Here is a 13,941-nt window from a genome sequence, read left to right on the forward strand (position 1 = left end):
TTACACTTCCCGTCTTACACATGAAGAAATATTGGTCACAGCGCCGTAACTTCTAAGTTAGTAACTATGACGCGGGCAGAGAAGATTCAAACACTTTTGTCTGATTCCAAAATTCAGGTTCTAACACCACATTATACTTCCTCATCACGGAACGTAAATGTATCAAACTAAAACAAAAACACTTTTCCTCAGTCTGCCTCCTCCTCCGTGTGGCGCGCACACACACACACACACACACACACACACACACACACACACACGGGGGCAGTCCAGAAATTTACCACCGTGATGCAATAAGGGGCAGGGAGGCCAGGAGCTTTGTTACAAAATACAGCCCGCTTAGTGGTCCCTGGAAATCTGGTATTTTCTCAGCTACCTTTAAGTCAGGAGCAGTCTCCACAAGGCCCTTGTTCTCTTGCCATCTGCCCAATGGCGTATCGATGTGACATCAATTAAGAATGGGCCACCGAACCCAAGACAGGGCGAGGCACAAAAACGACAGTGACAGGGAGCAAAGGCACCCACAGCGCCAGAGTGTGCCTATGGATCCCAGACTGTTGTCGGACACAGGAAAGGGAATTCCATCTTAACCCACTGTACCAAGAGTGATTTTAGGGGCTGAACGTCTGGCGACCTGAGCTGGTTTCTGCCTTAGTCTGGTCAGGCCGTAAATACAAAGGCCTTACACTGGTGGGCAGTTCCCAGACCCGGTGTTCACTTCCCACAGTTCTGAAGGCTGAGCACATTAACACGGAGCCTGCAGATTCAGTGTCTGCGAGGGCTCCTTCTGGCTCGTAGCTGCTGCCTCCTGGCCATGCCTTCCACAGTGCAGGGAGCAGGGCCGCTGTCTGGGAGCTCTGTTTACGCGGCACAGAATCCCATTCTTGAGGACTCCACGCATGTAGGGAATCACCCGTCCAGGGCCCCATCTCTCAGTGCCATCATATTGGCCATTAAACATAACCCGTGCATCTGAGGGAGGCAGGCCCTGGTGCTGCACGGGAGCAGCTGGCCCACGTGGCCGACTGCAGGTTGGACAGACTCAGGCTGGTCTGGAAACATGCCATGCGCATGTGTCCAAGATGCTGATGAGCTTGAGGGCTGGGGAAAGGGAGTCACAGCGAGAGGGCACCTGCAAGGTGGCTCCTGTCTCTCTCACCTCTCTGTCCACACGCAGGTTCTCTATCATGAACTTAACATAAATTAATAAAGGTGGAGGAGATGCAAATATGCAGGCCATGTTCGTTAACTTTGGTCACTCTGTGGCATTTAGTTAGTCACTTGCGAATGTGCCGACTGTCCTGGGTATGTCAGGCTTTGTGCCGGACTCTGTGGACACCACGGAGACAGCGGTGCCGAGAGGTCGCAGCCCACACTCCCGTGCTGGAGACATGTGGCATCTACCTGACAAATAGCAAGGCACTGGGCTAGCCTAGGGCCCAGATGGCTGCGGGGGAGGAAAACCTAAGCTCTGGAGGAGGAGCAGAAATTATCCGGGTGACGGATGACGGAGGGGGCACCTCCAGGAACTGTGACACAGAGCATCGTGACAAGCTCAGAAGCCAACAGGGAAAAGGCAGCACGGGAGGCCAGAGAAGTCTGCGGGGACAGGCCATGAAGTGACCATGAAGTGTTTCAGTGACCTCTGACCGAGACGGCAGGAACCACTCTCAGTCACACCGAATGTCAGGGTCCTGACCGCACTGGGGACAGAGGTGTGACCCAGAGGGTGGAGGAGGGCCTGGCGCTCAGTGACAGCAGCAGCCTCTGCGCTCCGAGAGCTGGAGGAGCCACGGAGGAGGGGCTGCTACGGGGCCGCGGGCAGGGCAGGCCACGAATCAGGTCCACAACAGGCTTCCTAGAAAGAGCTGGAACAGCACAGCTGCTACCAGAAGTGCCTCCAGAAGCGAAAGAAGCCGCGAAGTACCCTGGCTTCTCCCTTCCCTTCTCTGTGTTAACGGCGCCTGGCATTGCTACGTCCCAGCTGGAAGCCCTGCAGTGAGGGCGTCCGGGAGGCACAGTCCCTGCAATGCAGAGCAGAGCTCGGAAACAAGCATCTGACAACAGAGAGGAGGTTAGCCCTGCCCTGGCAAAGAGGCCTGGAAGGTTATTCCTCTAACACACCAAGATCACTTCCAACGCGAATGCCGGGTCAGAAGCAACGTTTAAGGAGTTAGCTGAGATGGTTCTGTCCAGTACAGCCAAAGGTGACCGTGTGTCAATTTTAGCAGGAGCTCCATGGCTAGCCCTGGAGTAACCTGGGATCCCCAGGAGGTGAAACGAGATCAGTGGACTATGGAGTGGGCCCTTCATGCAGAGCTCAGGGCAGGGAAACGTGGAAAGCTGGACAATCGGACTTGGCTACTCGAAAAGGAACCGGGCTGAGACAGACCCTGAAAGGAGAGGCAGGACCCTAGGCTAACGTTGAGCCCCATCCTCTGCCCGACTCGCACTTCTTCCGCCATGGCACTGTCTCGAACCGCCTGGACTGACCCTTGGTCACCTCTGGCCTGTGAAGCGCTGGGTTTGCGGGGCCGTCAATGGCAGCTTCGGAGATGCATGGTGGATGGTGGCTATGAGGGCGTGGCATGGTCGTTAGCCACATGTGGCTAGAACTCTTGGCTACTGTACTGTCCAGTGTAGTGGGAATGCTCACCAGCAGCCACATGGCAGTGGTTCGGACAGTGCCAAAGCGAGAGAGCTTCCGGCTCCTGCTTGTCCTCACCCTGGCCACTGACCTAGGTAGGCGCTCAGCACTGCTGAGTCTAGGATGCCTCGTCTGCAGGAAGACAGTCTGACACTAGATTCTTCTCAATAAGTGAAAGGAGGGACAACTGATGGTATAATGGGTACGTACTGGACTCCCACGTAGTCGAACACAGTTCAAGTCCTAGACCCGGGAGGCTTAAAACTCATGCCGGGCATATGTGCATGTGTGCCCAAAATCCCCAAAGGAGATTAGAGGAGAAGGGATTGTGGTGTGGCAGTTCCCCTGGGGAGGGGGGGTGATTTCTCATTTTCTGTCTCCCTGTCTCTGTCTCTCTGGTGAGTGCACACTCCCTATAACAATAATCTTGCTCTCAAAAAAAAACAACAACAACAAAAAAAAAAACAAAAAAAAAACAAAAAAAAAAAACAAAGAAAAGGGAAGGAAAAAGTAGAAAGAGTAAGTTTCCCAGCACAGAACAGGGCTTCAGGAAATAGCCAACGAACATATGTGTCCTTAGCCCAAAACCCTGCACCCCGCTCCCCACCAGTTACTTTGCTGGGAGCTTAAGAGCCCTACAAAGTAAAAGCTGGATTTGTACATCAGAACCGCCAGAACTGCCGTGTGCGAATGAGCAGCCCATTCATCACAGTCCCCGTGTTTACATGGCCCGGTCATTACTAAATAATTTTGAACCAACTTTTCCTCAAAATCATTTCCAGAGTCGGTTTCTAAGTTATCCAGGGAAGCCGTTACTGGCATTTGACTGCTTTTATAATTTTTGAATCACTTAAATATTCTATTGCTCTCTTTTTCAAATTATATGTTTTGATTTAAAACATGGGAGATATAAAGGCAATGAAAATTTTTGACAAATCCACCAGCAATAATTAAGAAGTATTAAAACAGTTTATAATAATAACCATAGGCATTTTAATGTTCTTTTAAAAATAAAAATATGATTGCTCTTTATGTACAACTTGATGTTCTAAATTTTTTTGCAATGCTCTCATATCAACATGCTTGTGTCATTAAATATTCATTAAAATGTGATTTTTAATTATTTCAAAATGTTCTAGGCTGGCCCCCAGTGCAGTGGCTAAGTGCTACGCATAGGAGCCTGAACCCCACATGACAATCCAAGATCAGAGCCCTGGCCCAGACAGCCTGGAAAACACACTAAGCCTGTGTGTCTTCGTGCCCAAATTTTGAAGAGATTAAGAAACCAAAGGGAGGGAACCAGCAGTTAGCGTAATGGCTATGTCGCTGGACTCCCACGTAGTCGACCGCGGTTCGCATCCCGGACCCGGTGGCTTAAAACCCACGCCGGGCGCGTGTGCGTGCGTGCCCAAGATCCCGAGAGGAGAATGGAGGAGAAGGGATTGCGGCGTGACCATTCCCCCTGGGGGGTGATTTCTCGCTTTCTGTCTCTCTGTCTCTCTCTGTCTGGCGAGCACACGCGCCCTATAGTAAAACACCTCTCAAAAAAAAATTTAAAAAGAAACCAAGGGGAGAAAAAAATGGTGGTATGATCACGCCCCTGTTAAGACATACTTTCTCTCTGTTTTTCTCTAGTGAACACGCACACTTGCTGATTAAAAACAGCAACAACCAGGGACCAGCAGTTAGCGTAATGGCTATGTCGCTGGACTCCCACGTAGTCGACCGCGGTTCGAGTCCCGGTGGCTTAAACTCATGCCAGGCGTGTGTGCGTGTGTGCTCAAGATCCCGAGAGGAGAAGGGATTGTGGCATGGCCACCCCCCCTGGGGGGGGCGATTTCTCACTTTCTGTCTCTCTGTCTCTCTCTGTCTGGCAAGCACACATGCCCTATAGCAAAAACCTCTCCAAAAAAAAAAAAAAAACCCAGCAACAACCACTAACTATTTACTGTAGCTATTATTCGTTTTGGAAATAAAGAGAAAAATTTTCTAAAGACAGGAAAAGACAGAAGAAAACAACAAATATCAGACACCTGCTACCATATACATTCTCTCATGTGGTCATTGAAATCCTGAGATGTGTGATATTACTGCCCCAATTATTAGTATTTCAAGCACAAAACGCTTAAGTACATTATTCTAAGTCACGTATCCACAAAGTATTCGGGCCAGATTTTGGTATCTGGAGTGTCAGATTCCAGTCCATACTTTACACTGTAGCAGGCGACAGCAACTGAATAGTTCCAGCAGAAATCCGTGACAATCCCCACATGTGTATGCCATCGCTGATCACTTGTGCAACCCAGAATATTCATACGGGCTGCTCTGGCACAAGAGAGGCAAAGAGATCAAAATAATTTTGCTCTTGCTAATAACAAAGCATATATATATATATATATATGTGTCTGAAATTTACTTTTAAAAAATATATATGTATGTGTGTGTGTGTGTGTGTGTGTGTGTATTTTTTTTACCTATGATCTTTGCAAAAGAATGTCCCTATCAAATACGCCTGAGCCTGTCAGTCAATCCTATCACACAGTCACTCTCCCTGACAGCCAGGACTTTCCTGGAACTGCCCAGAGTGACAGTTTGAGCAGTCCTAATTAACAGCCATGATCAGATAGGAAGAAATTAGTTCCCTAAATGCTGATCAGTCCTGTTCTGCCTTCATGGGTTCCCAAATAGAGGCCACAGCTGACACTGTTGCCCGCAGAGTATCCTGTAGCCGAGGGCCAGCAACAGCTGGCCAGGGCTTCAGATTCAGTCTGGCTTTGAGGAATGAGCGTGGGGTTGGTACGCAAGCACTTTAAAACCTGTCCAAGGAACAGCCACAACCACAGGCTTCTCTGGTTTATGGGATTTCATTTCAGAGAGGGGCGCAGCTGTCAAGTTGCTCTGTGCTTTTTAACACAGGACACGAGCTGGTCTTTCCAGGTCTCGGGCTCTGCGTGCTGTTCACCACATTCCTCAAATGGGAGGCTCTTTAAGATCCTATTTGGGGTGAATGGAAAGAAAGTGGGAGTGCAAGTGAGACTTTTTTTAAAAAAGTTCATTTATACCTTCGAAGAAAGGAAAAATGAATTTCTAAAAATACAGTAGGAGATGAAGACACACTATAGTATGTGCCTACAATATTAAATGTCCTGAATGAGAAATCTGGGAATTTCTGTATATGTTCTTTTCATCTCCCAGGAGGAGGCATGCACTCACCAGAGAGATTGTTTTCTGCCAGAGCGCAGCTATTTGGGTTATGTTAAGGAGCAGCATAGTTACATACTTTTCTCTCATAGCCTGGTTTCTCTCACTTAGCATTATACCCTCCAGGTTCACCCACTTTGCCTCAAGCCTCACGATATTATTATGACCGAGTAGTATTCCATTGTGCAATGTACACATTTTCGTAATTCACTCCTAAGTTGTTAAACACTTAGGTTGACTCCATGGCTTACTATTGTAAATAAAGATGCAATAAACAGTTACTTCTCTCTAAGTGAGTTCCCAGCCTCTGGGTAAATGCTCAAGAGTGGGATGACAGGGTCATTCAGTAATTCTGTTCAGATGTTTGAGAGACCTCCATACCGCCTTCCACAGAGACTGTACTGATGCACATTCTCACCAGTTTTGTTCAACGGTTCCCTTATCTACACAACGTAGCCAGCGTTTGCTATTCTTCATTTTCTGAGCAGACCCATTCTGAGGTTAGGTAATACCTCATTGCCATTTTGATATCATTTCCCTTTGGATAAGAGATGTCAAACATTTTTCAAATGTTTTTTAACCATTTGTATGTCTTCTTTTCAGAGTCGCTGTTCAAATCAATCACTCATTTCTAATTGGTTTGCTGGTTCTTTTCTGCAGGTGAGTTCTTTGAGTTCCTTATGTATTCTCGTTGTCGACCCCTTGTTAGAGGTACAACTTGCAAAGATTTCTCCCATTCTGTGAAGAAGACTTTTAGCTTGACGTATTAATACTTCCGTTTATCAGTTTCTAGTGTTGTTGCCCATGCTTTGGGCATCTTATTTAAGATATCTTTGCCTACTCCAATTTATTGAAGTGTTTCCCTTATCCTTTCCTCAAGCACTTTGATAGTTTTGGGCTTTGTGTTCAATGTTTAATCCCTTTTGAGTTGATTTTCACAAATGACAAGAGATAGAAGTCTAATTTCATTCTTTGCAGGTGGATATCCAGTTTTTCTAGCGTCACTTATTGAAAATATTGTCTTTTTACCAATTGGATTGTCTTGGGACTATGTCACAAATCAGCTGGCTGGGTCCCAAATGGTGGTGCAGTGGAACTGCAGCTGAACCCACTAGAGAGTTCCTGGATTTACACCCTGGGACGGTTTTGAGCAAGTCGGGCACATGTGCCTGTGACCCAGACTGGCAGACTCTGGAGGTGGACTGCAGTGTGAAGACCCTGTCCAGCACGCCGTCTCTCTTTCGTTAGCCTTTTCGCTGTCTCTCATGGAATTAGATAATTAAAAAAAATTAGAAGATCAGTTGGCTGTATGTTGTTGGATTTATTTCTGAATTTTCTGATCTGTTTTGTTGGCCTGTGTATCTCTTGTAGTGCCAATTCCATGCTGTTTTAGTTGTTAGGTTTTACAATATATTTTGAAATCAGGTAGTGAGATGCTTCCAACTGTATTCTCTTTGCATGGTATTCTTCAGTGTTACAGGGTCTTTTGTTATTCCAGACATATTTTATGATTGTTTTCTCAGGAAAGGTAGAACTCACGGGGTCTCGAGAGACATCATGAATCCATTCAAGACTGTTCCCTCCATGATGGACTCGCGTGATTCAATTGCCATCCACTAGGGCTCACCACTTTTCAACATCGAATTCCAAAAGTTGAAACTTTGAGAGCAAACCATCCTCCAAACCATAGCAACATCCTTGGTTCAGTTTATTCCTAGGTATTTCACAGAGCCTTTTTTGTGGTTGTCTGGTTTTTGTTTGTTTGTTGTTTGTTTGTTTGATTGGATAGTTTAAATTGGATTTGTTCTTTATTTCTGTCTCAGTCCATTCATTGTTAATGTTCAGAAATGCTACAGATATCTGTGTGTATATTTTATATCCTGTGACTGTCCTGAATAATTTTATCCTATATAAGAGTTTTTTTTTTAAGGTCTTTCTATGTGTATGATCATTGTCACTTGAAAATAGGAACAATATAACTTCTTCCTTTTTGATTTGGATTTTTTTTTCTTTTTAATTGCCTCGTCTAATTGCATTGGCTAGGACTCCCAGTACTGTGTTGACATCCTTGTCTTGTTCCAGTTTTAGCAGAAAAGCTTTAAACTTTTCTCTATTATTATGTTGGCTGAGAGTTTGTCATGTATGGCCTTTATTGTGTTAGGAAATGTACCTTCTATTTCTATCTTCTTGAGTGTGTTAATCATGAAGAAATGTTGTATTTTATGAAATGCTTTCTCTTGCCCATTGATATGGTCAAATGAGGTTTTATCTTTCCTTCTGTCAATATATTATATTTATTGCTTTGCATATGTGGAAACATACGTGATAAGTCTTCTTTCAATAATTTGTAGTATTCAGCATTGAAGCTATCTAAATATGAGATTTTATTTATTTAGAGACTATTTATTACTCATTTAATCATATTACTTGTCATTGAGCTATTCAAGCTTTCTATTTGTTCTGAGTCAATGTAAGAATATTCTATGTCCATCTCTTCTAAGTTTTCCAGATTTTTAGTATATAGTCACTTGTAATATCTCCTAATGATCCTTTGCATTTTTTAAGATATCTATTATAATGTGTCTTTATTTATTTCTGATTTTATTGATCTATGTCCTATCTCTATTTTTCTTAATCTAGCTAATGGTGGTTCAATTCTGTTTTTCCCCTCAAAAAACAAGTTTTTTATTTTGTTGATATTTTTTATTGCTCTTTGGTTCTCTGTTTTATTTATTGCTCTTATTTTTTGCTATTTCTTCGTTTCTGTTACTTTTTTATTGCACACATATATTTAACAATATAGTTTTATAAAGGATGCTAAGAGCACTTTTTCTTTATATTTTACAGAAGGCCTTGAAAAATACAGACTTTCTATTAATATTCATACCATAACACATCCAAACCTAACTTCTAAATAAATGCATTACAATTTATTTAGAATTTAAAGGCTTAATGGCAATAATCAGGGGGAAGAGTATGTAAATTTATTTTACAAAACTGACTGAAAAATAAATTCAAGAAATAGTAAACAGAATTTAATATGGTCCCATGTGCTCTGAAGGAGGTGGTGCCCAATTCTGAAGGGTAACCTCTATGTACAAATAAACTACTATTTGGAATTTTTGCAACTGCAGGGTCCTGGAATCATCAGTCCCCTTTCTGCCTGACATGGTACTGCCAATTTCCTTAACTCGATAGCCAGGTCTCTTAAGGTCTGTAAAAACAATTGCAAAATTTAAGTGTGTGCCCTTTTTTCTAGCTTCTGGGTAGACTTTTACTAAAGTAGTCAATTCTTTCAAGGTTGCATCCATCTAAGTGTAGATCTGCAGCTCACTGGACAGTACATTTCTGCAGGAAAACCCATGCATTCGATGGTGGTGACCGTTATTGGTCAAAAACTGCAGCAAGAGAGGGCATGTCTTCTTGTGGTCTATTGGTTTTTCCTGCTCCTTCTTAATTTCCTCCTGGGTAACCTGCAACTCCACTGCCATCTTTCTCCTATGGCCCTCAAGATGTTCACCCTGACCTCCAACCCCCGTAGAAAGCATGAGCACCTGTTTCTATTACTTTTGTATTTGACTTATTCTTGCTTTTCCAATTGCTTGAGATTTATCATTAGGTTGTTTATTTTACATCTTTCTATATTTTTTCTTATCAGCACTAATTGCTATAAACTACCCTCCTATAATTGCTTTTTTTTTTTTTGTATCCTAAAGTTTGGAGAGTGTTGTGTTTACATTATAATTTGTTTTAAGATGCTTTTAAGTTTTATTCTTAATTTATACAATAGTTTTAAAATTTTTCAAGAGCTGTCGTTCCATTTCCATATATTCATGTATTTTTGAAATTGATTTTTGTTGTTGATTTCACATTTGATTCCTCTATTGTCAGAGAAAATGATAGATATGACTCCTATTCTTTTAAATCTATATTTAAGTTTGTTTTGTGTCTTACTATGTAGCCAATCTTAAAGAATGTTCCATGCACAGCTTTAAAAAATTGTTCATTCTGTATTTGCTGGGGAAATGTTTTATAAATGCCTGTCAGGTCTATTTGGTTTATAGTATTATTTAACTCCACTGTCTCTTGATTTAATTTTTGTCTAGATGATGTATCCAGTGCTGAGAGGGGGTGTTGATATTTCCAATAATGTATGTGTTAGATTCCTACTCTCTTTAGATCTAGTCGTCTTTGTTTAATTTATTTGGGTGCTCTGATGTTGGGTGTAAAAATATATAATTGTTCATTCTTGGTGAGTAGATATTTTCCATACTGGATAATGACCTTCTTTTTCTCTTTTTCAAGATGTTAACTTGAAGTCTATTTTCTCTCACATAAGGATAGCAAATTTTGTCTCTCTTTTTATTTCCATTTTTATTGTTCTTTTTCAACCAAGCAGTCCTAATTTTTATGTGTCTTTATTGATGAGATATGTTTTTTGTAAGCAGCATACAGAGGGCTCCTGTTTTGTTGTTGTTGTTGTTTTGTTTTGTTTTGTTTTGTTTTTCCATTTCACCAATCTATATTTTTGATTAGGGAGTTTAATCCATTTATATTTAATGACTGCTAATGAAATTATTAATATAGATGGATTTATATCTGCCATTTTCTTGGTTATTTCCTGTCTATTTGTGTTTTCTAATGCCATTTTTCTTCTATTATTGTTTAATTTTATTATTTGGAAGTTTTCTGTAGTGGTAAGGTATACATGCATTCCATGTGGCTTTCTCACATGGAGAAGGATCCCTCATGCCTTACTTACAGTGTGAGAAATCCAGCAAGAACCTTACAAGACAGTAGGCTTTATTGACATAAGTAATCCATCCCTTTCACAAGAAGAAGTAAGTACTCCACCAAATGGGTGAATATTAACACAGGGACACAAAAAATGTGGGAAAAAAAATCTTTTGTATTTGTGTTGCCATTCTATTGGTGAGTTGTATGCCTTCACATGTTTTCATTGTTATAGGTATCTTCCTTTCATTTCTAAGTATTCTCCCTTAAGCATTCTTAAACAGCCTGTCTGATATTAATGAATTCCTTCAGTTTTTGTTTGGGAATGATTTTATTGTTCCTTCAAACTTGGATAGTGTAATCTGAATATAGAATTTTTTGCTGAAAATATTTTCATTTCAGAATTTTAAATATGTCATCTCATTCCTTCTTGGCCTGTAAGGTTTCTGATGAGAGCTCTGAGGCTAGTCCAGTGAGTATTCTCTATAAGTAACTTGGCACTTATCTCTAGCTGTTTTTAGGATTTTATCTTACCATTGATTTTTACATGTCAGCTATAGTGTGTCTCGGAGATGATCTTATTATGTCAAATCTACTTAGCATTTTTTAAATTTCCTGGGTTTGGATGTCCATATCTCTCTTTAGACTTGGGAAGTTTTAGCTAATATTTAATAAAATAGATTTTTCCATGCTTAGTTCCACTTCTTCACCTTCTAGAATATCCATTATGCAGATACAAGGTCACTTACAGATACAGAGATTCTTTCTTATGCGTTTTCCTGTTGATGCTCTCTACAGAATTTTTTGTTCCCTGTATTATTTTCTTCATTTCCAGGATTTATGTTTGATTCTTTAAGATCTTTTAACTTATTTTGGATTTCTCATTTTGTCATATTGTTTTTATTTCTTTAAAAAAAAATTTGCTAGAGGGTATGTACACTCACCAGAAAGAGACACAGAAAGAGAAAGAGAAAGAGAAAGAGAGAGAGAGAGAGAAATTAAGAAAGCACCCCTTCCCCCATGATGTAAGATCATGCCTCAATCTCTTCTTCTCCATTTCTTCCTCCTTTCAGGATTCTGGGCATGTATAAGCACATTCCCTGAGTGCTTTTCAAGTCACTGGGTTCAGAACTTGAATTGCATAGTCAACTATATGGGAGTCAACTGCCTTAACTACTACCCAATTGGCTGGCCCACCATATTGGTTATTTTTCTCATTTCCTGGAATTATTTGTTTATATTTATTTACTTGAATCTCAGTAAGCTTTGTTATGATCAATATTCTGAAATCTAGTTCTAGCATTTCTGTGATTTCTTGCATTTTTATCCCTTGTTAGCAGAGAGCTAGAGTGTTCTTTTGCAGTAGAAATATATTCTTTTGTTACATTTCTCTTACCCGTGTTAATATCTAGTTATTGGAGGAGTATTCACTGCTTACTATAAAAGAGGTAGATTTCAGAGCCAGTGGCTATCATGGTGGTTAAGGCACTGGACTCTCACATGATCAGCTTGGGTTTCAGTGCCAAAATCAGTGGCTTGAAAATCGCCAGTCAAATATGTGTGCATGCCCCAAATCTCAAGAGAATAATGGAGGAGAAGAGATTGTGTCATGGTCATCCCCCACCCAGGAAGTGATTTCTCATTTTCCCTTTCTCTGTTTCTCTCCGGTGAGTGCACATGTCCTGTCCTGTGGTATTTAAAAAATAAATAAATATAAAGGAATTTCCTTGTGCCAATAATAGCTGCTGCCCTGTGGGGTTGTTGCCTGACTTCTCAGACTGTACATGAGGCACAGGGGATCTTTATCCAGGTAAGATAGCTACATGGCAATATTGGCTGAAATTAAGTAATACTGAATGGATTACACACAAGAGAAATATGGTTCTGGCTGAGGAGTTGTGATTGTGGCAGGTGGCTGATTGTTTGGTTTTGCATTTATATGCACTTCCTGGAGGAGAAGAAAACTGTCTTCCTTAGTGTGACTCAAGTCATTAACCATGCCATTCTCTGAAAACTGATGAAAATGATTTTAGAACTGATCATGTGAACCCTGACCTTGGACCTCGGTTCTCCCGTCTTGCGATCTCTGTGATCAGGTCTCCTCTGAGACCTCGGCCCGTGCCCTTCTACTCCTACTGCTTCAACCTTGCTAAGCTTAGCATGACAGAACTGGTTTAAGAGATGTTGCATGCACAAGACCAAAGAAAAGTGGTATGCATTCTTTATTTATACAACTATTTCAAGAGTGTTATTACATTTCTTAGGTGATGCAGGCTGCTGCATTAATAAATTCCACAAGAACAAAGAATGGAAAAGGGTAATGATTTACATCCGATGACTGCTGTAGAATCTATAGGGTGGAGTCTGAAGCTCACTTTGAATTGCCTTTCCATCTGGTGAATGAACAGAGCCCGCTGAATATTATGCACATCAATTTCCTTGCAGTGTCTCTAAATGAAGCCCTGTGTAAACGTAGCCCCTCCAGGTCCAGAAGATAGCTCCATTGTGCAGGTCACAGTGGCAGCTCTTGCCACTCTCGCCGTATTTCAGCACAGATTGCTCTGTCATCACTGGGGGTGGTGAGGAAGGTGGGCTTATTTCCAAGCTGGAAATCCTGGCTCGTTTACACAGAGGATCACATTCTCTCTCTGAACCAAGTACCGCCACTGAAATTAAACATTCTCTCTGAATATGGCCTACATTATACTTTTAAATCATAAAGCAGCATTAACTGAGTTGTATAGACACTGGCTTTTAGCAAAATGTCAAGTACAATTCTCTTTTGGCTGAGTTAAATAATCACAGTATCAGCCAGGGGATGAGAAATGTGGGTGCAGGCTGGAGGTGTGGGAGTACAGAGAGAGCACAGATCTGAGGCTGTGGTGTATTCTGTGAATTTCTGAGCTCAGGACAAATTGTTGGTAGATGGTTAAACCATACCCCAGGACAAAAGCAACATAAGACATGGGGTTCAGACTCTCTTTGGTAAGTACCTTTTATCTACTGCATTCTGGTGAAATGGAAGTATGTTTTCATAAGGAAATGTACTACTTATTTTGCATAAGCTCTTTTTCTCTCTCTACCCCTGTCTCTATTCTGCCTTCTGGCCCCTTCTTTCTTCTTTATATCCTTTTTCTTGCATTGGCGTTTGCATCATGAATGATGACATGGCTTTTTTGTAGGACTCCAGGCTCCAGGCAATATTTTATTTTCCCCACAGTGAGTAGTGGCTCCTTTCATAATTCTTGCACTCGCCGATGCACTTCCTCCTCACTTTCAGGTAAGAGCAAAACACTCATCTTATTGCGCTGGCTGAAGCTTGGGGTGGGGGGGGGGGAGGATAGCGGGGCCAACGGCAA

The 13,941-nt window shown here is 41.9% G+C and overlaps 1 pseudogene; it reads right to left on the bottom strand.

Annotated features, from left to right (window-relative positions):
• Window positions 1-8,883: 8,883 nt before the first annotated feature.
• On the bottom strand, window positions 8,884-9,396 carry LOC102501510 (histone deacetylase complex subunit SAP18 pseudogene; annotated as a pseudogene).
• Window positions 9,397-13,941: the final 4,545 nt, after the last annotated feature.

This window comes from Tupaia chinensis, unplaced genomic scaffold, assembly GCF_000334495.1.
Source record: "Tupaia chinensis unplaced genomic scaffold, TupChi_1.0 Scaffold000240_1, whole genome shotgun sequence".
In the NCBI taxonomy this organism is placed as follows: Eukaryota; Metazoa; Chordata; class Mammalia; order Scandentia; family Tupaiidae; genus Tupaia; species Tupaia belangeri.